At 43.6% G+C, this 25,705-nt stretch overlaps 1 protein-coding gene across 1 annotated transcript in view; it reads right to left on the bottom strand.

The window, feature by feature from the left end:
- Positions 1-25,705, bottom strand: part of nav3 (neuron navigator 3) — a 470,935-nt gene that overhangs the window by 396,858 nt on the left and 48,372 nt on the right. The window contains exon 2 of the mRNA XM_074626295.1: positions 14,399-14,518. The gene's annotated coding sequence lies outside the window, so the exon portion shown is untranslated. The remainder of the gene's footprint in view (positions 1-14,398; positions 14,519-25,705) is intronic.

The raw sequence follows: 25,705 nt of genomic DNA, 5'->3' as shown, positions 1-25,705 counted from the left end.
CACACACGCTGCATGCTAAAAACCCCTTCTTCATTATTCATGGGGAGTTGGTTTTCTGACGCTGGCGTAGTAAGACTCCCCGCTGAGCGTAGCTGGGTGGGGCTGGGATTCACCGGTGACGGGGGGGGTCGCGTGCACACGACTGATCCCGATGACGGCATGTTTAAAAATAGTGACATGCCGTCATGCGGAGCGGGTCTCGGCAGGATGGGAGGGGGTGAATGGAGCAGTGTGTGGTACACTCCTCTCTCTCTCTCTCTCTCATGTTGTGGATCAAGGTGCCAGTACTCCCAGTAAAGAATGAGATCACTCTGACTGGGGGGAGGCTGTCAGAGCTCCTCAGCGTCTGTCATGTCTTCACTGCTTTGGTGGTCCGTCTGAACTGCAACCACACACTGCTCGGTTCAATTCAGGTTGGAGTTTGTGTTGACGATAGTTATTCGGATGCACTGAGGTTTATGAGAGAGGGGAGAATAAAATATTTCATTTTTGGAAATACAAATAATCAGCACAAAACCTGAACGTTGAGATCTGGGGAAATAGTAACTAAGTGCATTTATTCAAGTTCTTAAGTAAAACATTTATTGAGTATTTGAGCATTTCAAATTTACTACCTACTCCACTATAATTAAAGAGATAGCTCACCCACAAATTGACCAAATTCATCTTAACACCACTAATTTCTTTAACGCATTAACACAATCGATCTTTCGGCGGTTGTAGCGAGCTCAGTTTTAAAGCTAGAGTGAAGATACTGGTATCAAATGAAACTAGAAAACCTGATGAATTCATTGGTTCCAACCATGTCATACTAGTTTGTCACGAAGGAGGTTAAGTAACGCTCCAAACGTACGCTAAATTTTGGCGAGGCCATTTTCAAAAGGGTCCCTTGACCTCTGACCTCCAGATATGTGAATGTAAATGGGTTCTCTGGGTACCCACGAGTCTCCCCTTTACAGACATGCCAACTTTATGATAATCACATGCAGTTTGGGGCAAGTCATAGTCAAGTCAGCACACTGACACACTGACAGCTGTTGTTGCCTGTTGGGCTGCAGTTTGCCATGTTATGATTTGAGCATATTGCCAAAATCAAACATTTCCATTTGAGTCCAAAGTGTTTTAAATAGTAGGATTTTAGGCAAGATGCATGTGTTTGGGTACATAGTCCCTTTACAATAGGACATTATGCATATCAGGCATATCTTTGTACCGCACAACAGATCTCATCAAGCCGGTAATGTGCTCTAAACATACCTGCTGTGAACATTCCTCTGACCTTGCACAAACTAACCTGCCGTATAAATGAGGAGAAATACAATCCAACATCAACACCCTGTGTTAGTTGATCTGTGATGACAACACTAATGTCACGCCAGGAAACTGCCGGCCGACAGCGGCTGCTGGATCCAAGTATTGTACGGATCATCATCCGCTGCCTTCACCCGCCAGATAAAGAACCAAACCTGCCAGCTACGTTGAAAACGAACTCCATTCAGCATTTAGATGAGGAGAAATGAAACGTTGCGTAATGTGTTGATAAGATGTAGACAGCTGAGCTTAAATGTTTTATTAGATGTCTGGCTTCAGATTTTGGACAGAAGGGAACAAAAGACTGAATCTGTCACAGATAAATCTACAAGAAAGCCAGAAGCTCACTGACTGGTAATCAATATTGCAGGTTTCATTCCAAAATGACATCCAGCGTTTCAAAAAAGAAAATGATCGCTGGCTTTAATTTCCTTGGAGTTATCAGGTGTCTTAAATCCTCAACTGAGAAAATAGAAGATGCTATTATCTTCTAAATATTGAGCTATAAAATAATGAATACAAGAAAGCTTCCATTCGTCAATACTTTGTTCTGGAAATCCATGAGCAACGGAGCATGGAATTGAGAAGAGTGCCAGCGGGAGCCGAGCGGCCAGCGCTGACCAGAAATGTAAATTGGCGGTCTGAAAGCGCGGGCCAGGAGCCTTGTCAGCTGCTCTCCTGCAAACAGTAATAAGTCTCTACAATCACACCATAATCATATGCTTGTGGGTCCTGTTAACTCTGCATGTAATAATGCTCTCGCTTTTGTGTGTCTGTTAACAGAAAGGATGGTCGCAGCGGCGCTGAAGAGCAGCGGCGTGGAGTGGTGGTGGTGGGGCCCGACGGGGGTCGCACTGGATCATTATCCTCTCCATTAACATCCCAATTACACACCTTCGCTCCCATTAAGAGCAGGCAGATATGTGCTGTGACCTTTGTGTGTGTGAGGCATTACTCGGCCCCTCCTCGGTAATTCACAACCCCCAACCTTGAACCCCGACACACTCACTCACTCTCACGCTGCCGACCACTTTCCACCCCCCTCCTCCGTCTCTCCAACCCTCGCTACCTTCCGTGATGCTAACAGTAAGTGAAGTCTAAATTACCGTGTCAAAACACCACATGGATAAAATAATGCTGAAATTTGCTAAAACAGCGGGTAGCACGATTTGATGGTTATCATGTAACTCCAAGTACTGCGGTAGATCATCTTTATCAGTTGTGTCTGCGCTCGGTGAGTAGTTTCTCTCTCCATTACAGCTCACTGCACGAACACAGAAGTCTCAAAATTACGATTTTAGAGGATAAATAAACAGCAACACAGTGATTCCAATAGAGCTGCAACGATTAATCCATTAGCTGTCAACTATTTTGATCATTTTTAAGATTAAAAAAAGTAAAAATTGTCTGATTCCAGCTTCTTGAATGTGACTATTTTCTGGCTTCTTTCCTCCTCTATGACAGTAAACCGAATATCTTTGATTTGTAGACAAAACAAGACATTTGAGGACATCATCATGGGCTTCGGAAAACACTGACCAACATTTTTCACCATAAGTAATTGATTCATTTAGAAATATTCAACAGATTAATTGCCAATTAAAATTAGTCGTAGCCCTAGATTTGATACCATAATATTCACATTCATACTAAAGTTCTGTCACATATCTTTGACAAAGTGAAATGGTTCCGCTAGACTCACATTACCTTTTAAATTCCCCCTCGACCAGACCTCAAATGTTTTTGACTCTGAAAATAGAGTAATTATCACTCAACACTTAATGCAAAGAATTGTTATGTTGGCAGACTACTTTGATGTTCCTATCTGTATTCTGGAAGTGTGATTTTGAGACCCATTCATCCAATAAACAAGTTATTATTAGTACAAGTTATTCAACTAAATTAATTATATTCCCATAAAACTAAACTGCATTCTCAATAACGTTTCCAGGCAAATCTTCCAGATTACGATCGCAGTTTTAAACACTTTGGTTAATCCTGTACATTTAAACAAAATAAAACAAAAACGTAACAACACTACTGGGTTAGGTTTAGTAAAAACATCATGGGTTTGGCTTAAAGTCATAGTCTGTATATAAGAAGTACAGACGTAGGCACCGTGACGTCACACATTCGTTTGTGGACTGCCGTTTTGAAGCCTCGAGTTCGGCGTTTTAGCCGTCATGGTTTTTGGCCGTCGTCATCTTGGCTTTTTGCAATCAGAAGTGAGAGGGTGATTACACTTAAAATCAAAAAATCAAACGTTAAGACGTCAAAACCAAACGTAATATGTAATAGTAATTAACTTGGTGAGTGAAATATTATCATAGACAAAAAAAAAAGATGTTCAAAGATATAAAAATATGAAACAAGTTGTTGAAACTAGTCCACGAGTCCACAGTTTAGACGAGCTGCTTTGTGACAAACTGGAAACACTGAGCAGGGGAGGAGAATTACAAACTACTTGCGGCCTTAATTACTGTTGTCAAGTCGCCCCAGTAAATCACTTAACCCCCAGTTGCTCCGGTGAGCCGCTCGGTGGCCAAACAGTAAAACGCTGGGCGGGTCCCCAGGTGTGAACGGGTACAAATGTGAATACAGAACAGGATGTAGCTGAGAAAGAGCCTGTGTGTCAACGTTCTCTGAATAAAATAAAGATTAATGAAAACAATCTTTCCATTTCGCTGCCCACCTCCACTCATCTTCCCTGCTGACACTCTTTGCCCCCCCGCTCCATCAAAAAGCTGCTTTACATGTATGAGGTGTGCACCGCGGCGCTGTGATGAAAGAGGCAGAAATATATAGCAGAGGGACATGAGCCTTGAGAGCACCTACGGTACCACCGGATCATTCCCATAATTCAACACCTCGTCCCATTCCCCTGCAACCTCCCCCTCCACCCGGTGCTCTGCAACACGGTGCTTCAGCCATAATGCGTCCACAATAGAGGGAGATGGTTTATTTCATGTGCCATTTCCAACGGCACAGCAGTAATGAGGAACAACATTAACATTTTGCTGACACGTGTTTCTTCCCCCCCCTCCCTCCCTCGTTGGGCATTAGTTTCCAGTTTGCAGCGTGGCGCCGTTAGTGTGCAGTATTTCATTGTACTATGTGTCAAGCATTACACACCCAATGCACTTGATTTCCTCGTGGCAGCAGAACGGCCTGCAATAATAGGATTAGGAAGGAATATTCTCATATGTATAATTTATGATTTCCCATTTAGGGCCGCAACTGATTAGCATTTGCATTATCGTTTAATCTGTAATGTTAATTTTCAATTAATCATTAATCATTAGAATATCTTCTGTTGCTCTGGAGGAGTTTTGTAAAGTCTAAAAAAATCACCTTAGTTATGTCGTCAGGGTTAAAGGGGCCAGTGTGGAGGATCTGGTGGCGTGTAGCGGTGAGGTTGCAGATTGGAACCAACTTAAACTTCTCCCGTGTGTAAGTGAGTTATGGTACGTGTCCACAGGGGCGTTTTTTATTGCAAGGGAACGCGACACTTCCCAACATTGGACGCTTGTTGCGCTGTCCCTAGAGACAAGGCACTTGGCTCCTGATTGGACGAACGCTTTCCCGCCGTTGGCTGCTGCTCCCAGCTTTCAAACCAGAACCAGTATGGAGGCTCGTTTGGAAACTTTCTTCTCTTATTTCACGTAAATAGTTCACTGAAATGTGTTTCTGAGAACATTTGAGGCGAGAAATAATCCATGCAGTTGATGAATCTGTCTTTATTTTGGATCAACAACGTTTATTTTAAAAGATTCTCGGGAGTTTGGAGAGGCGGCGAGTCGCGTCGGACGCCCGTGATTTGCATAAAGTAGACGAGCCCTCAACTTTATGCAAATGAGGAGCGGGCGTCGTGACGCCTAGTCTCTCGAATCGCGACGCCACACTACACTACCAGAATGCATTGTACGGCTGCTTACATAGACAATGAATGAGGGGCGTGGAAAGCACGGAGCCTGTGGACACGTACCGTAAGAGAACTACGGTGGCCGACACAACAAAAAGTGAAAACGTGAATGGTTTGATCTAGAGCTGGTGTTTGGTTTGTCCATTTTGGGCTCTGGGTTCCAAAAAAACAAGATGGCAATGGCCAAAAACCAGGATGGTGGAGGCCATAATGCCGAACTCGAGGCATAAAAACTAGTGTCCACGTCACGGGAAAAAAAAGAGAAAAAAGATGAGGCTGTTGGCAATATCAACATTTTCCTCAGAGACCTAATATAAAACCCAACAAACATCACAAGTCGTGAACTCTGAGCTTTCAGAAACGTTCCACTTACAAGGTCGTGAATACCACAAGATGTGGGCGTTCATATGGACTCTTCTTGTGAACACGGTAAACATTTGAAGGCACCATATGGTAGAACCCAGTCAGCATTATTCACTCCTTTTCAAAGCAGTATTGAGAGCAGCAGTAGATTCAGCTGCTAGACAACCAGCACCCCCAAAAACTAATATAAGAGCTGTAATTCAAAAATGTACTGTGATCATAGAGTCAGTATAAAAGAGGAAGGAAAGGTAAGATAGAGTAGAAGGTATCCGATGGATCTCTGAGTCTTGGTAATATCAGCACAATGCTCTATAAAGACCACAGCAGGCTTATTATCATTACCAGTGTCGTGAAAAGTGGCACTCTTGATACTGAGGAAGGCTGACTCTGAATGGATGGTCTGGGAGAACGACACGGGGCTTTTGGTATGTGAAAAGCCCCTCCATGCCGCACCTCCCATAAAAAATAGATGAAACCAGGCAATCTTTGAAAGAGTAATTGGTTCCCTGGTGACTGCCTTGCACCGCTTCAAATTCCACCAAAAATAAAGCCAAGCACACGCTATAGAAGGCACATAGAAAGGAAAGGATGGTGGACGTGTGCGTGCTTTAAGTGATTGCAAAAAGAAACATTCACACATTTGAGCAGATTTTTCTTTGTCCGAGATTTCCAACAATCTATCAGCTCAAGAGCCGCTAATGGCTCGACAGCGTGACAGCCTCCTGACTGGTTTGTGTGTGTGTGTGTGTGTGTGTGTGTGTGTGTGTGTGTTGATTGCCCACATGTGAGCCTTACCGATGTCATCGTAAAAATCCATTTGAGCCATTTTCGACGCAAAATAGGTTGAAGAAATCAATCAGACGCTCCACGTCTCATTCTGCTTTAATTACTCTGACAGACAGCGGTGCAAATCAGCAAAGCGCGCCCGCTTGAAATGCACATGCCTGCGTACTGACAAATGGCATCAAGCGTAATTACCTCCAAATGAGCACATTAATGGACACGAGCATCAATATTGGCGTCGGAGAAATGTCACGGCTCGCAAGCGAAATATGGAAGAAGCTTGTTTGCTGTGATTTTTTTCAAACGACGAGTGTTTGTGAGGGCGAGAGAATGTCAGCAAACATTAAACTACTTCAAGGTCACTGCTGCTGAACCACTTGAGTGAAAACGCAATAATCTTTCATTATGCAGATTTATTAAAAAGCTGACATTAGCGTTATGATCTGGCAACACATTAAGCTTCTTATTCGCCGCTAACCCCCATCAGGTCTTTCATTATCAGGCCCAGGTGGCCTTGTCCTAATGGACATCGTCCTCAGGCTGCTTTATTTGACAAATCCATAAACACATATCCCGTGGACAGGGAATAAAACACTGTCAAGGATAATCGAACAAAGCTGAAGACCGCCTGGTCATTAGAGAGGTCATCCTTTAACACTTAGTGTACAGTGTTGACTGTGGACATTAACACATACACCTCCTGTGAGAGTGTCCTAGAGCGAGTCATCCAACAGGCGGATTGCTTCGGTTTTATTTGCTCAGGTTTAAAGATATTGAATGTTGCCACCACCTCAATACGATAGAGGTTAATGGAATTTTGTGTGTGGCGCTCACGGCATTGAACAGTGACATCTAACAATTCAACAGTAACATGTATTTCCAGCAGCGGTCGCGTTAGGCTTTCTTGTTGTGTGTTGTAAAAACTAACAAAGTGGATTGGACCAAGCTACGAGGGCTGTCCTACCGAATGTCATTTTTTTACATTCAAAGATTCTATTGAGGTTTTTGAATGAAGCTTAAAATGTCTGTTAATAAGCTACAGGTTCGAGCCTTCCTTTGTTTGTGTGTGCAAGCGGGAGAGCAAATAGTTTTTGACCACAGTGAAAATGCTGTTTTTGAAAGGCTAAACGCCAACAAATATGGCTTGAAGCATAATATTTCTTTAGATAAAAACATGTTGTGAATTTTGGAAATGATTAAAGGCAGGGTTGACGATGTTCTCCAGATGTTATCCAGATGTTATCCAGATTTTATTTAGTACACATGATTTGTTTTATTGGTTGAAATGGAAAATAGACAGCGATCCATTATTTATGAGCTCTGAAAAAGGACGGGAAAAGAGCCGTCATCTGTAGCTGCTGTAATCCTCTCAAAACGTCTACCAATCACTGCCTCGCGGTCCGCTTGGAAAGAACCAATCAGATGCCTCCCTGCCTCCCTGCCTCCCTGCTCGTACTCTACCCTTGGCGTGCACCAGCCTGAACTCAAAGCGTGTCGCCGCCGCACGTTTACTGGAGAATGGAAGAGAAAACTCAGCCCTGCAGTAGCACTGCCGCGGTTACTTGTCAGGAGGTAGCGTTGTTATGTTGAGGTCCTCTCTCCGCTCTGTGTCTGTGAAGTAGTCACGATGCGGCGGTGCTCGTGCATGTGTGTCGTCAACCCTATCTTTAAGATACATCAATCTTTTTTCAATAGCTAAATTTTGACTTTTGGACTGAGACAACGGCACACACGGCGAACTTCTCATGGCCGTTTTCATTTTGTTCTCAAGGCTGATCCGGCGCTCTACTGCCACACTGGAGCCTGGAATTACCGGACTCTCTGACCTCGGGATTTTCCCGATCCTGCAAGCACTCGCTTCACCAGGAGGAAATCTCGCAGCATGCCCTCGTTCTGCATCAGCGGCACTGCTGCTTTGGCATCGCTCTGTGACCCGTTGTCACAGACGCACTCCAAGTCCCGTCTGTCAACATGGCGGACTGGCCTTCAGATGTTTCCGTCATTGTTAAAAAAATGCTGCTTTCCAGAAACAATGTCCTGGGTGGCTCCTACTAAAACTATTTTCCCTCTCGCAGTTCTTGTAACACCACAGTAATAATCCAACTTAGAGTCCCCCCCTTTATATTAAATGTTCATTCATGCCAACTGTGTGGCCGAATAAATGAATATGCAGCCACACGCTCTACAAACCGCATGTGAGCTGATAGGAATAGTCCCAATTTAACAACTTCATTTTCAACTTGCGCAGCTCTTTGGTTCCACTACAGCCGTCACAGCCTTCACCTCCTGTACTGTACACATGCTGTGATGTTCTTTGATGAAGGCTGAGAGAAGGAAACTGCCTCACACAGGAACACCCTTTGTATTCCTGCTGATGGAGCGAACATCATCGCTTGAGGTAGTGACGTCCAGATTGACAGCCATTGATCTCAGCAGCAGCTCGGTGGTGGCTGTGAAGAGCGGGGGGGAGGTCTCTCTAGACTGTAAGCTTCATTTTGTCCTTGAGAGGTTCGTTGGAGGGTACAACTGGGAATGGGAGTGAAGTATAAAGTGCTGGGTAATGATTCTGTCCGTTCCCATATCCATCCAGGCCAACTACCCAGCAGCCCCCGTCCACCGCACAGAGCCCTCGCACTCTCCTCCACAACATGCAGGTCTGCAGGGGCGTGCAGGACAACTTCAGAAAATCTGATTTCTGCAGACGTAAATGTTGACCAACATCGTAGAGGTCAGTTGGTGATAGATCCCCGGGCGTCTCAGACTTTGCCCAGAAGGAAGCGGGATGGAGGGAGACAGCAAAAGCACCGTTCAGCAGGAAGAGTGTGCAGCTTAAGCTAAAGCACGACGACAGCTGTGCTACGTACTGGCTGCAGCTGACGAGCATGTCAGGTCATTAGGGCAGCTTCATGCTTAATCAGGAATAACACCAGAAATACACCAGCAGGGATGCGTCACAATGCGGACGCTGAAACATCCTGCACACACAGTTTCCTCTTTTATTCAGTCCTGCTTTGAGAACTCTTTACCTTCCAGCTGGACATCCTATTTCTAGGTCTGCTTTTTTTGTTAACAGAATTACCATAGAGAGACATAGATATTGTGAGCATTCTGGTGTTTGGTTTTGATTAAATGAGCAGGTAGGTGGATTGAGTGAGTGTTACTTCCAGACAGCGAGTGAATGTCGCCCAGCATGGTTCTGTATTTTGAAAACATAACATCTCTGCTGCTGAAGAGGTGAAGCATTCAGGGAACTCTGACACGAATAAAATCAGCTCCTGTACCATTTCCCTCGCTGTCGTTTCAGTGGTTGCCATGGTCACACAGCTGCCGTCGTGTTTACAGTGAAAACAACAACAGAAGCAGCAGCAGCAGCCGCTCGCTGTCTGAAAATACCTTTTACAGTTACTTTCTATGTTAGACTTGATGCTTTTGTTTCTGTTTCACCAACCCTGCCTTTGCTTTCTCATGCACAAAAATCTTAAAACTACTTTAAACTGACTTAACAGGTGCGGTGTGGAGGATCTGGCGGCATCAAGTGAGGTTTGCAGATTTGCAGATTGCAACCAGTTGAAACTTCGGTGAACAACGGTGGCCGACGCTAAAAAGTGAAAATGCAAATGTCCCTCTCTGGCTGCCGACTCCATGTATGTAGTTATAAACGGTTCGTTCTAAGGTAACGAAATCACAACGATTCTTATTATTTTTGCCAATTAGGGCTGTCAATCGATTGAAATATTTAATTACGATTAATAGCATGATTGTCCATAGTTAATTTTGATTAATCGCACATTTTTATCTGTTCAAAATGTACCTTAAAGGGTGATTTGTCAAATATTTAATACTCTTATTAACATGGGAGTGGACAAATATGCTGCTTTATGCAAATGTATGTATATATTTATTATTGGAAATCAATTAACGACACAATACAATGACAGATATTGTCCAGAAACCCTCACAGGTACTGCATCGTTTTCACTGGCATATAAGGCTGAGTTTTTTTAAACACTTCCAGAGAATTTTATTTTCATTTTATCATCCCAACCAGCTCTTAAAAGAATCTAAAAGGCGTTGCATACATGCATGATTTCCCTAACTGATAATCTACGATTCTATCAATGATACATTCTCAGAAGAGAAGAAGAGGATCCTCTCGACTGGCCTTTAATGTTTGAGGGTTTTGCCTCTGGCAGCCTCTCTGTTGAATCCCCTGTTGACTGACAGCATACCACTGGTGGTGATTAGATCATGATGGATACCATGGCATATCCAGAGCCGCCAGTCTGTTATCTGAAATTATTTTAGACTCTCTTGGGGAGGAGGAGGAGGAGGAAGATCGAATAAAGGAACTCGGGAGGAACACAAACTGCATACCCTTCATCTATTTGAATGACCCTCCCACTGAATTTTTTGGACTTAATCTGATGGCTAATCCATTTTGACTCGACTCGGCTGTACGGAGGAAAGGATCAATAACCGCAGCAAAATGGGAAAATAATTGTGCCGCTCAGCGTCGGTTATGATCAATTCACCTTGACACAACACGGCTGGCTGGCAGAGACGAGAACATGCTGGCCCAGAGAATGGAAGTGACATCAGTAATCAACAAAGGTGTACTCTCAGGAGGGAGTCAGTGACAGGAAGCAGGAAACACGTTTTCAATTTTACTTTTGAACGATGAAGCTGACAACTGTTATATACAGATTATCTTAAAAGTCAATAAGAAATGTACTTAAAGATGGTTAATATGTTGCTAGAGGATGGTTAAATTCCCCTCATATCTGTCATTATAACTTGATATCTGGGTTTTGTGAATAATCATGAAGCCCGACTCTGACGCACACACACTCTGAGACTATAATTTTCCCTCTAGACAGAACTCATTGTGAATAAAAGTAAACATCCTCAGCGGAGTCGCGAGTTGCTGAAGAGACAGACAATTGAGTTTACTTTGCACATCATCTTGTCATGCCAACAAAAGCCAAAAATATGTCGGCTGAGGAACAGAGCGGAACGCAGTGTGTACTTCAATACGACGGGGGGAAATTGCTTTCAGTACGGCATGAAGGAAAGTAATGGGATAGCGCTGCTGCTTACATGGATATGGAACAATAACAAGCCATCCAAAAACACATATTGGATACAACACTGAACGGACTACACGGAATAAACGGGTCATATAAACATTAAGTGTTAAGCTGAGCGAGTGTGGTTACATATATACAGTAGGTGCCATGTGCACGGGGGGAATGAGGTGACACTGCTGCTGGACACAGCTCAATAAAGATGTGTGTTACTGGCTCGTACGCAAATACTGACAGAGCTGTCCAGGACCATGAAGCATGTAAACCATCAGGACTCCAGAACCTATTTCCATTTTTAAACTGGAAGCGTGTCAGTATACATCGCTGCACCCTCTCTCCTCGCCGGGGACGGGGCCCCCTGCTCCCGGTGCGACTGTCAACCGGGGCAGACTGTCCTCAGTGCACCCCAACCGCTTTGTGCCGCCAGATCGGGGCTCGGCCCAGGTAAAAGGCGCCAGGGGTCTGCGGCAATGTCGGCAACCCACCAGACCCGTCTTGAAACACGGACCAAGGAGTCTAACGCACGTGCGAGTCAGAGGGTGCAAGCAAAACCCCGTGGCGCAATGAAAGTGAGGGCCGGTGCGCGCCGGCTGAGGTGGGATCCCGGCGAAGCGGGGTCGGGCGCACCACCGTAAAGTGGTATCGGTGCCGTTGTATCGGAGCTGTTTTGCGAGTACATGAGCTCAGTATCGGACCAGATACCCAGAGGAGGAGAGACAGGTGATCAGAGAGGGGAGAGGACGGGTAGATGGGGAGACAGACAGCTGGACTCAGTGTCTGTCGGTGGGCTCTTTACAGCGCCACTAGCCAGCTCTGCAGTAAATTGTAAAACTCATCTTTTCATCCAGGAACAATACAACAGTGTCCCCTCTTTTGTTTTCTTATGTCCTGTGTCTCCTCAGTCTTTCACAGTCTCTACTGTTGTATCTGTGTAACTCAGCCGAGTCAACCATTCTCGTGACATCACAGGCTAGAGTGCTGCTGCAACGTGGCGGCGCTCTTGCCAGGAAAGATGAAGCAAAGCTGCTTTTTCTTTTAAATGCTGTTTGTTATATAATTATTCATTAGAGGGGAAATCCATTTAGGAAACCAGCTTAACTTGATTTCACGTCCACTTTAAGATGAGGCTGGAAAAATGGCCTCTATGTCACATTGTATTTATTTATCTATCGTCCAATCAGACGACAGCAGAGGCGGTCTTTCCTTCTGTCTGTAAACAAGGAAAATGAAGGAAGCGGTTGCTCATAATTGTTTCCATCCAACCTGCTTGACTTCTTATTTAGTTGTGAACACAGCTGATGTCATTTCATATTCAAGCTAAGTGATTGACGGCAGCTGAATTTGCTGTTGCCTAGAGACAGCAGAGTGATGCTTCTGCATGCGCAGGCTTCTTAAAATCAAGGAAATCACATGTCGAACTATTGAGAACTAAAGAGGACAAATCTGTTGTGCTGCTGAGGTTCCTCAGAGCAAGGCATTAACCCCTCTACTCCCATGCGGTTAGTGGTATAGAATAGTGGCGCTGAGCAGCTCCGTGATGTGACTGCGTATAACTTCATCAAAGTACAAGAAAGCGCCGCTGAAAATGAGAAAAACATCCTCGTTCATTATTATTTCTCGCCTTATTGCCATCCAGGTAATTTAAAGACGATTAAGTGCATTGTGCTGCCGGGGAATCCAAGGTCGCCGCGGCTGTGACGTGAATGAGAATCCTATAGCGATACAGTGTAAAGGGAGATGGAGGCAGGTTCAGGGTGTAAATAGAGAGGCTGTTAAAGCGTGATAGACCGAGCAGGAAAGGGCAAGGTGAAGGGAATAGATAGCGGCTGTGACAGCAAAGAGAAGACGGGGAAACATTTCTCTCTTTGTTTTGTGCAGCTTAACGTGTGACGCCTTCACCTACATGTTAAAGACCGTACATATACAGTATGAGCCAATCAGAAAAGGTGAGGAACTCATAACATTGAGCTACTAGTCACATTCTCCCTCCCCTGTTCCATTGCATTTACTTCACAACAAGTGGTTGCCAGGCACTTACCCTCAATCTCAACCATCTGACCTAACTGATGACCCAGAGATACCAACGTCGTTTTACTATTGGCTCAGGAGCCTTAGAAGTTAGAAGTGGGAACCAAACGTCAGATATCTTCCACAAAGATAAACGAAACATTCATTTTGGACCCGCCAGTCATAATACTGTTTTTTCAGGAAAAGCCATATTTTATTCGGCAAATTCGGTCTTAATTTTGGCAGCGATTTTAGATTTAGTCTTAAAACAAAAATGCTTATTAGTTTTAGTCACATTTTAGTCATGTTTATCCTTCATAGTTTAAGTCTAGTTTAGTCTAGTTTAAGTCTGGCTTAAATCTAGTTTAGTCTAGTTTTAGTCTGGTTTCAGTCTGGCTTAAATCTAGTTTTAGTCTGGTTTAGTCTAGTTTTAGTTAACGACAACTCAAAACGTTTAAGTCCAGTTTCAGTCACCGAAAAGTAATTTGGTTTTGGTCAAAATGTTTTCTCTCTTAATTTTGTCAGCTATTTTCTTTTTTTATCTCAGTCCTGTTGAGTCATCAGATTATATTGAACATTTCTGCCATTTTAGTCAAACTTATTTCACATCAAACATGATCTCATTATCTGATGAAAAACACAGGCTGAGTGATTAAGAAGGCAGCTTTGCAGTTAAAGTCCTCTTGTATTTGATATCGTCCCCGTTAGTGTTTAATGATGTCCGTGCCGTCTCGTCATCGTCTCGTCTCGTCCACGGATAAAAAAGGTTGAACATATTTCGTCATAGTTTTCATTGAGGAAATGAACACTGGGCATCTTTCTAAAGGCTTTGTGGATGTATTAGTTAAAAAAACATATTCGTCTACATTTAAAAATCAATAAGACCTTTAACCTTGGACAAAATAATCTTAACTCAAGGTCCACTTACTGGCTTTTCGGTTTCAACCACATCCCAGGGTCTTCAAGAGCAGATGGAATTTTCACGATCTCCATGACGACAGCTCCATGACAACAGGGCAAATTTCATCCGCTGATGAAGACGACGAGGCTGAAAGCACAGGAAAAAGCTAGTTAGTGAACCTTGAGTCAAGATTAAACACACATAAACAGAATACAATCTGTCATAAACATCATTTTTATACTGTGAAAAACCATTTCATTCCTGTGCTCGCTCACATAACACACAGCAGAGCATGTTTTCCTCACCTATTCTCTCCCTGTATCCCCCTCAAACACACACTGAAGGACGTGAGCCTGATTTCCTCCCCCCTGCCCTCCGTCTGCTCCTCACCCCTGCTCTCCAGGGTAATCAGCTATGAGCACATAAACACCCATCCATCCGCGGCCGCACACCTGCTGCAATCTGTTGACTTTGAGCGGGATCTTTCACCTGTCGCTCGCAGCTATGAAGAAAAAGGTGCGAGCCGGTTTGTCGGTTTGGAAATGTACCAGTTCTGCCTGGTTAGGCTTCATCGTGTGCCCAAATGTGACCCGTCAGGATTGGCTGACAGCTCTGAGAGCCGTCGCAGCAGAGGTGATAAATGTTGTGATGTAGCAGGGGGATGTAGGTGTCGTTCCCTTTCTCTGGATAGTTATTGACCTTCTGTTGCACTTTTACTTCAATAGACTTTTATCATTTGATCATTTTAGTGATTTGAGGATGCCAACTTCTGGGAATTGCAACGGCCATTCTTCACTTTCCCTGCCCGGCAAGTATATTATTGGATTATATTTCACTACACAGATTGTATTATAATATTACCTGGTAATATTACCTGATAATTACATGAATGTCACAATTATGTATTATTATAGTAATTGATTAATTTATAAAAATGTCAGAAAATAGTGAAATATGCCCATCAAGTATTCCTATAACTCAAAGTGGTACATTTAAACAGCTTGTTTGTTTTTTTCCGACCAACACTACAAAACTTAAAGATATTCCGTCAGGTCAAGTCATTTTTCCATCCGAAAAATTGTTGCACGTTTAAAAATAAATACCACCTCACGTTGTGTTAATCACGTTTACACCGAAACTTTCATCCTTTATTAAAGGCAGGTTGATGATGTTGTCCAGTCTACACTATTTGTTATATTGGTTGAAATGGTCTTTACACTCCGACAGCGATCCATTACTTAAAAGGACCTGAAAACAACCGTCATCTGTAGCTGCTGTAATCCGGTAAAAACGTCTACCAATCACTGCCTCGAGGTCCGCTTGGAAAGAACCAATCAGATGCCTCCCTGCCTCCCTGCTCGTACTCTACCCATGGCGTGCACCAGCCTGAACTCAAAGCGCGTCGCCGCCGCACGTTTACTGGAGAATGGAAGAGAAAAGTCAGCCCTGCAGTAGCACTGCTGCGGTTACTTGTCATGAGGTAGCGTTGTTGAGTTGAGGTCCTCTCGCCGCTCTGTGTCTGTGAAGTAGTTACGATGTGGCGGTGCTCGTGCATGTGTGTGTGGGCTCCCAGCACAAAGCACTTTGCGATAAAGAATACAGATGTATGAAATTCAAAGATAGATTGGGTCAGGTGATCAAAGAACAGTTTGGGATCGGGGATGATCGCAAAACAAAAAGGTACCCACGTAATTATTTCAGTTTTGTCTCGTACTGCAAATTTTCATAATGAATAGAATAATAAAACGTATCGGACTCTGTGTGCAAGGTTTCTGGAGGTAACGTTTTATATCAGATGACAGATTAAAAAAACGCATACCAAAAAAACTGACTTGGTATGCCAAAAAATAATAGAAAAAAACAACATTTCTGTTGAATAATTGATTGATTAATCATTCCAGGTCTAACAGAGTGCATTGACAAGTTTATTTTTTCAACAGCTCTGTACATATCTTGGTGACAATTCTTTAATGTTAACCAAATTTAAGGATCGGAAATGCTTATGTTGTGTGTTTATGTTAAAAAAACAAAGTCGGCCAATATTCTGTTATCAGATTTTTTTTTTAAAACTCTCATATCAATGTTGATACCAGATATCCAATATCAGCTGCGGCCCTTTTTACAATATCATTACTTCATTTCACTGTAACATTCACCTGGATAACTGGTAGCACAGATGAATGATGAATCAATAAGGAGGGCTTGGCTACTGTACGTCTTTACTGGGTAAATGAAGGACTGGAAATGCACCAACAACAGCAAATCACTATGCATCAATACTCACAACTGCTGGGTGAACCCATTATCTAGATACACTCGCAGCAGTGATGCAGGAATCAGTAGCAATCTCCATGTCATTTTGTCATTTTTCCTGCGTAATTGGCGATTACAGCAAACAGAGGCAATCCTGTGAACAAACACCATCAGACACCGCCGATCAGCTGTTACAGTGCGGCGCTCCATCGGTAATCAATGGAGGCTTAGAGGCATCTACTGATCGCCATGCAGATGTCCTCATCACGTGGTGACGGTAATCTAAAGCCGGCAGGCATGCAAACACTACAGTGTTCAATGGTGCTCGTCAACAGCACAGAGGTGACCCAGCGTGATGGATGGGATGTTGTACTGCTCCTTGGCTCAGAAAGGTTTTGGTTTGAAGTGAATTAAGAAGCTTTGGATGCAGTTACTTTAAAAACATTGAAACTGAAAACCCCTATGTGTGAGCTATGTGTTCCTCCATGAACATGCATTTCTGTTTTTGTCCTTGCTTTTCCTCACTGGTTTGTGAGGGCGCGGCTCGGCTGGATAAAGGTCCACTAGATCTAGTCCAATGTCCATCCCAACGCCTCCGTACAGCATATGTGCAGTACAAAACGTAGGGCTGCTCATGAATACTCATTAACTTTGGAAAAAATCATACACTTAGAAAGAACATTTTGTAAATGCTTCAATCTTTGAGAACAAGAAAGGAGAAAATGCAAGGGTCCTCGTGGATACGACCTGCACCCTCACATGTTAAATCCAGCGTGGTAAACACTACACATCCAGTAAAGGATGGAAACACTTTGGGTTTCATGCATTGACAGGAAAAGCAGAGCTAGACATCACGGCTAAAGCTGCATGGTAACAGGAAACGTTATCGTATTGCGGTAACGTTGCAGTCGAGCCGGCCGTCGCTCTCGTCTCCGTGGTCAAATGGGCCGACGCTACGACTGTAGAGCACCCATATACTGACATTTATGTTAAATGCATTCAAACGGCCCCGATGGAGCTGACCATGGATGGATAAAGAGAACGGAGCTGACGGGAGAGCTAGAGACGGACTCGGAGAAGTTAGAGGAAGTGTACACGTGTGACCACGTCAGGTTTTCAAAATAAGGTGTTAACAAAGGGAACTGTATATACAAAATACATCTATGGAAATAAGATTGATTGGATTATATTCACCAGAAGTATAAAACATTACATGTCCCTTCATAAATTAAAAAGAAAATACCACTAGTTTATGAGGGAAATGTCTTTATTCTTTGATTTTTGGGTTGCTGGAAATAAAATGATAAATAATGCCTGACAATGATCCTGATATACTTGACTTCAGGACATCTCTGACTAAATACATGCTGAAAATCAAACATTTTTATTTTATTAATTTAGATATTTTCCAAAGTTAAAGTCCCTAAAAGTGTATGATTCAGCTTTTCCCATGGTCTAGTGTTAAAGAAGTTAACAAAAATTGCAATAAATCGTAATAACGAACCGCAATACATATCAAATCGGCACCCAGGTATTGTGACAGAGAGAAAGGCGTATTGTCCCAGCCCTATTATGTTGTTTTATGCCAATTATCTTGTTTTCATAATCGTTGGAAGCCAAAATCGTAATTATAATTCAATTAATTACACAGCTCTAACAAAAAGGTAGAAACTCCTTCACTCATAAAAGCAGCAATTATGTTTCCCAGTACAAAAAGCCGATTACAAAACAGGTTAATTGAGGTTTTTTAGTGTTAAACTCAATAAATTGTTTTTTTTCCACAAACTAGTTTTGATTGTTTCTTATCTAGTCAAGGATATTGAATGCTGAAGAGAAAATACTCCAGGTTTTCCACAGAGCACTTCACAGGCAACAAACAGGACTCAAGTCCTGCGGGCGTGCTCCGCCGTCACCGTCTACCCAGAATCCTCTGCGGAGGGATACGAGGGAGCCGTGATGGACGAGACGAGAGCCGAGGACCCTTCAGGAGCGCAGTGTTCCATTAGCCAGGCTGTGATCTACTGCTGGTCCTCCTTAATACACTCTCTCTCTCACACACTCACACTCCTATTCAAGCCTGTAGAGGAGCGTTATGTTCCTCTCCATTCAGCTTCTACATGCGCGCATGTTCATTTGGACTAAAGGTGTGAATTACAAATCAAACCGAAGAAGAAATGTATTTTTTGCCTCATTATTTCAGATTTGCAATTTCTCTTACTTTGAATCATTTTAATCTTAGAACATTTATTTTTTTTTTCATGATTTTTACAGGTTTTGTGTTATCTTTTTTCCCATTTAATCCTATTATAGGTGCAAGGTTGATGTTTTAATTCTATACAATTGTGTTTATAGTCCCCTCCGCTGTTAGCAGCTAGAGTCCAGAGTCGTCCTTGAACGTGCCTGCCCTCGCACATCTTCATTCTTCACAGGCAGCAAATCACAGAGGACGATCTCCGGCTCAACTGGCCTCCATACAGGAGAGAGAGAGAGAGAGAGAGAGAGGAGAGCACAAAATATAAACGTCTATTCACTTATTCTCCAAGGACGGCCAAAGAAGAAGATAAGCTTTGTTGGTGCGAGGTGGAGGTGGCTGTTGGCTGCGGTTGGGGATGCAGCACACGCTTTAGTCTTCATGCACACGGCTCCCAACGTGGTTCTGGGCCTGAGGGAGACCGAGTCAGAGAATGAATGAAGAGAGGGCGAGAGAGAAAAGTGAGAGTGCGTCAGAGACAGAGACAGAGAGGATGAGAGATGATGAAAGTGTGACAAAAGAGATGGATGCATGGAGAGAATAAGTGAAGGTGACTGAAAAAGAGTGAGGAAGAGAAAGACGAGGCTCGGGTGCCATCTTCGTTACCACACCTCACGACCTCTGATGACGGATAAAACTGATTCTCTTCTTAGGGCGCTGTTTGAATGATCTATAGCGCACGGTCTAAAGTGCATGGCGCAAGTGCATTAAGGGCGCGTCCAACTCCACTTTTACTCGTTAAGCGCCGCATAATCTGGGCACAAAGTAAGGCTCAAGCGGCAAACGGGTTGTATTTAGTCTCTTGATTTATCATAGGTGTGTTTGAGCGTAACAAGATTTAAATCAATCAGAGGGTCATCTCTCATTCCCTTTAAAAGCCAGGTGAGTCTGCACATTGGAGCATTGCTATTTAAAAGGCGGATTTGGCAAATTAGAGAAGCGAGCGGTTTTCTGCTGAGGAAACAGATCTGCACGTGCGTGAAGTGAAAGTGCACGAGCAGATGTATGTGGTGCTTGGCCGGTGCACCATCTGCCATCAACAACAAACAAAATTCAATATATGATAATAAGCTCAAGGCTAAATATGATAAACATGTATTGATAAATAATGAAAACTGTATTGCTTTCCGATGGACCGGCTCAGCGTAATCCTCCGGAGATGCGATACGCAGTACTGCCAGAGAGGCGGTGCGTAACACGCAGCGGATCCATCAGCCCCAAAACGCCGCAGTTTAGGGGAAAGAGCGCCTGCAAACTTTTAAGTAGCCTACAACTACACTCGCACATACAGAGGGATGAGGAGAGGAGACGCGTGACCGGAGGAGCGCTGCAGGTTGAGCAATACAGAATACCTGAGAGCCTTACTTCATTATATTCTGAATTATCACCTGCCGCCTGAATTTAGTGTTTTCCTGAACATAAATAAAAACATTGTTCTAGCGCCGACACTGTGTTTAACTGAGGAGGATGGGGAGAGCTGCTGCGCTTCCCTGTGTTTGTAACAAGCAGAGTGTACACGTGTTGTGAACCCGCCTATGTAGACGCATCTTACTATCGGAATAATGCGCCCTTTAAATAGCAGGACGATACTGCACCAGACTTCTGACCAGGTTTTTGCTGGTCGATGGCGCAATCGCTTTTTGCTGCCCTGAGACAGCAATGCAACAACAAAGCACTTGACCTCATGTTAAGACCAACACGCCCATGGCGCCCAAGTGCATATGCTACTTACACAACGTGGGCGCTGAAGATGACAACTGGGTCGGTCTGAAACTAGCTTTGCACCGGGTGTAAGATATATAGGGCCCTCAGAGTAACTCACAGTTTGATTCACAGAATAAACCCACAGCTCTGGTCGGCGGCCAAGCCCAGCTAAAGCAGAACAGCAGCGAGGTTTTGTTTACTATTCACCAACATGAGCCGCCGCCTCAATTAATCAAGAGCAGTCTGCTAAAAGCAGATCAGATCTGTCTGTTTGGTCGGAGCTCATTCAGCCAATAATCGACTCGGCACGTATGCTCTCTTTCACCAGTCTGTTTTGTATTCGCACACTTGCTCGCATTTACAACTGCTGCCCGATGCAATTTAGCTCCACTGAAGTGGTTGCAGGGTTTGGTGCCTTGCATAAGGGCAGCTTTAATAATGGCTGCAGACGAGGGAGGGGAGAATGGAGAGGTGTTTTCACATCTAGTCCTTTTTAAACGAACCAAATTCAGTCCTCTTACAGTGGACAAAAAAGTGGACCTCTTTCTGTTCACCCTGTAGTTCCTCTGGAGCTCAGACCCACAGAGTTTTGTTTTTACTTGGACGCAGCACTTGAAGTGCGGTCCTAATGAAATAAAGTCATTACGCCCATAAATATCTGTGTGGCGTATACTGTATATGGAAGATGCAGCACTTTCTTCAAGTTGCTGCCGCCCTCCTGTTCCCCTCCAGGTTCAATCTGTTCAGTTTTGTTAGTAGTGATGCCTTTGTTTTCACGGTAAGCAATAAAGGCAATAGAGGTAATAGAAATGCTCAAATCTTGCATGTAGCACCTTTAAATAGGTAGGGTTTCTTCCAGAAAATGAACTAAGTTTACATGTAATTTCACTTCACAAATAACCATAGGAGGACCTCAACAACTGCATCATTTTATCAGATGTCTTGGTGAAACTGTATCTTGTTTAATCTCGTCTGTGTGCACAACATTAAAGGCTCCAGATCAGAGCTCCACTCCCTTTTTTTGCCTCTACGTTTGCTGTCCTTGAACTGAGAGGCATCTCATTTAGCTGCATGCTGCTGGAAGATCATGTTTCAATGTAGGCCAATATAACCAGCACTGGAGAGTAATCACAATATTAGTGAGACTTGCACTTGTATATTTTCTTCCAATCATTTTGCCTGTACTTACTTTGAAGATGACTTTTAATTTATAGAGCTGCACTAACCAGAGCTCTGTCAAACCCACTGTAGAGCTCATCATCCTGGCCTGTAATGCTTTAATGATGCGCTACGATCCAGGATCAAGGAGACGGGAAGCATCTTCCTTTGTAGTGTCCTGCTAGATGGCCAGCGCATGGGTACGGAGGGATAACATGGTTTAAAAGGAGATATCTGACTCTGTCTGGCAGCCTTGTAGAGGGAGAGAGAGAGAGACTGAAGCAGAAAAAGCCCAGACAGAGAGGAGGGACGGAGACGGAGAAAGCCAGACGGGGCAACAGAAAAACAAAGCCAATTATTAAGGAAAGTTTTGAGAGACAAAAAGGGGATCGTGGAGAGATGAGAAGGTTATAGAGACTGACAGAGAGAGATGGAGATAGAGACCGCGAGGAACAGAGCCAGGCGGAGGGAGAGAAAATGAGACAGAAAAAAAGAGAAAAACAACAAGAGAAAGAACAAAAGGGTGAAAAACAAGAAAGACGGGAGACAAATGTAAGATCAGAGGTAGAAAACAAAAGCAGAAAAACAGACTCAGAGAGGGGTGGATGAATCAGAGAGACCCTCAGAGGGTAGCAGTAAAAAAAAAGGTCACTGGTTTAAGGCAGTCACACAAACTGGTCTGTACTGGGCAGCTCCCAGTGTGAACGTGTGATACGATGTGAAGGTGAAGTAGGGCATTGCTGAAAGAACAGTGGACTCTCCTAAAGCTCAATAACTAAAGCAAACAAGGGAAATAGGAAAAGGGACCTTTACTAGTAGGGCTGGTAGGATACACCTATCTCCAGATTCAATATGATCACGACACTTGGGTGCTGATTCTATATGTATTGAGATTTTAGTTCACTTTTCAACACTAGCCCATGGGGAAAAGTTGAATCATACACTTCTAGGGACTTTTACTTTGGAAAATATCTAAATTAATACAGTAAGAATGTTTGATTTTCAGCATGTATGTAGTCAGAGATGTCCTGAAGTCAAATATACCAGTTATTGTCAGGAATTATTTATTTTTCCAGCAACCCAAAAATCAAAGAGTAAAAACATCTCCCTCACAAATTAGTGGTATTTTCGTTTTAATTTATAAGGGAATATAATCCAATCAATCTTATTTCCATAGAAGTATTTTGTACATTACAGTACAGTACATCACAATACAGTTCTCTTTGTTAACATCTTATTTTGAAAACCGGACATAGTCCCACGTGTATACTTCCTCTAACTTCTCCAAGGTGGTCTCTAGCTCTCCCGTCAGCTCCGTTCTCTTTATCCATCCATGGTCAGCTCCATCGGGGCCGTCTGAATGCATTTAACATAAATGTCAGTATATGGGTGCTCTACAGTTGTAGCGTCGGCCCATTTGACCACGGAGATGAGAGCGACAGCCAGCTCGACCGCACTTTACAATAACGTTTCCTGTCCGTGACAGAGTTAGCGTGCAGCTTTAGCCGTGATGTCTAGCTCTGCTTTTCCCGACAATGTGTGAAACCCAAAGTGTTTCCATCCTTTACTGGATGTGTAGTGTTTACCACGCTGGATTTAACATGGGAGGGTGCAGGTCGTATCCACGCCGACCCGCCGACGTTTTCTGCTGTCGTTTCGGCTTGTTTTGGTTGACGGATACGGAACGGATATGACGTCACGTTACTCAGACTACAACAATAAAAGCATTAAAAAAGTGATTTCAAATAATAAAAAATAAAAAAATCACGATACATAGGTGAATCGATTTTTTCCCCACAACTAGTTTACAAAGCAGAGGATGAAGACTGAAAGAAGGATAAGACGATAGAGAGAACAGGAGGACGTTGAAGCAGGGAGCCAGACAGAGACAGCCAGCTGCAGCCAGAGAGGTGACAGCTGACTGTTTCCAGCTTGCATCCAGACAAACCAGACCGGCTCCAGTTGGGCAGAGATTCAGGAGGAAGCTGAGGCGATAATGAGACAGTCCTCATTTCCTCTGTCCAGACTGACCAGCCAGAGGAGGATGATGGGGGAGGAGGAGGACAGGAAGGAAAGGCTGCAGGGTCACAATAGTCCGGGCCAACATTAAAACAAGCGGGAGGGGAAGCGTCTGAGCAACCCAGCTGCGATGGAAAAACGCCTTCAGCAAGGAGAGCGAGGAGCACGGCGACATATTGTATTATCTACAGCGAAAAGGAGCGTTCAGGCTTTCCTCGACAGCAGGAGGAGGCGGTCCGAGCCCGCGGCTGTTCCGCTGCTTTTCTCCACGTTATAATTTTCATAAACTCAGGTTAATTAACAGCCACCGACGTCAGGTGTTGTTTTAGATTAACTCAGAAAGGGGTGTTCAAAGCTGAGGTTTCTCATTGATGTGAACAGAAAAAGGAAAAGGCTTGTATCTTTTCAAGCACTGAAAGGATGTTAATGTAACCTTTAAGAACATTCTTGGCCAAACAGAACTGCATAAAGCAATGGAAGATCATGCTGCTGGACAAACAATGACATTCGATAAGCTGATCTGCAGGAAATTCAACCTGAGTGGAGTTTGAGTTCCGACCTGCACTAGGAAGCTGCCCTCTTGATATTTGGGCAGATAGGATGGCAGGTTTGTCTTCATGTGTTTACTTTCTCGCTCCCATCCCAGACACATCTATAATTAACTTTTATGAACTGAAAACACAATGTGAAAGTGTTAAAGTTCTAAGAAGCAAACACGGACAACTCCCAGACCGGACAACGCTGTGGTAGCGACCTGTCAATCACAAGGTAGCCTCACTCCAAAGCATCCCCTGCTTTATGGTCTATTTGACTCTAAATGGGACCATAATTTACTAAATGAACATCATGCTGTATTGAAGAAGACTTGAAACTAGAGATTGAGACCATAAACTCATGTTTACAATGTTTACTGAGGTAATAAATCAAGTGAGAAGTAGGCTCATTTTCTCATAGACTTCTATACAATCAGACTTCCAGAGGAGTCGCCCCCTGCTGGCTGTTAGAAAGAATGCAAGTTTAAGGCACTTCAGCATTGGCTTCACTTTCCATATTAAAGGTTTGAATCTCCCTAAGAAACAAAAGGGTATACAAGGAGAACTGAGGATGCACTACACAGTGAAATAGTGCCGAGTGATTAAGAAATGAGATTATAGAACAATGAAGGTGTTCATTCGGCGTTAGTCGACCTTTATACGTGCAAACCAAAGTCCCGTGTGTTTTTACCTAATTTTTTCTAGCTGTCTGTGCAGTTTTCCATGAAGAGCAACATAAAGTGAAATGAGCCACTTTCAGTGCATTGGCTCCGTCCTGAACAGATTACTGGCTTTGCCAAGCCAATCAACATTCATCAATAGTAAATTGAGGCGAGTCCGTCCAACCACAACAGATGTCTGGTCTGTGCATTTTTACAACACACAGATGGATAATCTAACAATTAATTAATGTTTGGTTAGGGATGCATCCATGAGTTAAAAAATCTAAATGAAGCAAACTTCATTGAAAAATAAAGCCAAATATAAAATACAGGTAGAAAAACACACATACAAGCTCAGTGATCTAAGATACTCAATACAAGGCAAATACCTGCAAACAGGTACTATATACAGTACAGTATGAATGTACAGTAACTGTGAAAATGCAGAAGCAGAGAGAGAAACTGGGCTGATTTGTCATTGTGATCAGACACCGATGTGTTGCAGAAGAAGAGGAAGAGGAAGAGGAATGGGGGACTGAGGTGGGGGCTCAGTTGGTGCACTGCATCTGCAGGCAAGCAGTGTTCATGCTTCACTGGAGGAGCTGGATGACTTCACCATTCCCTCACGTTTTCTCCACAAGGTGCACGCACCTACACACACACAGGCATGCATCTACGACACCTCGCAGCCCGCCTCCCATGTGGGGAAGGTGATTTCACTTTCACATCGGGTAGGATGACTTCATCTGTCTAT

This window comes from Sebastes fasciatus, chromosome 23 (assembly GCF_043250625.1).
Source record: "Sebastes fasciatus isolate fSebFas1 chromosome 23, fSebFas1.pri, whole genome shotgun sequence".
In the NCBI taxonomy this organism is placed as follows: domain Eukaryota; kingdom Metazoa; phylum Chordata; class Actinopteri; order Perciformes; family Sebastidae; genus Sebastes; species Sebastes fasciatus.
This window is presented reverse-complemented; position numbering and strand designations above follow the sequence as displayed.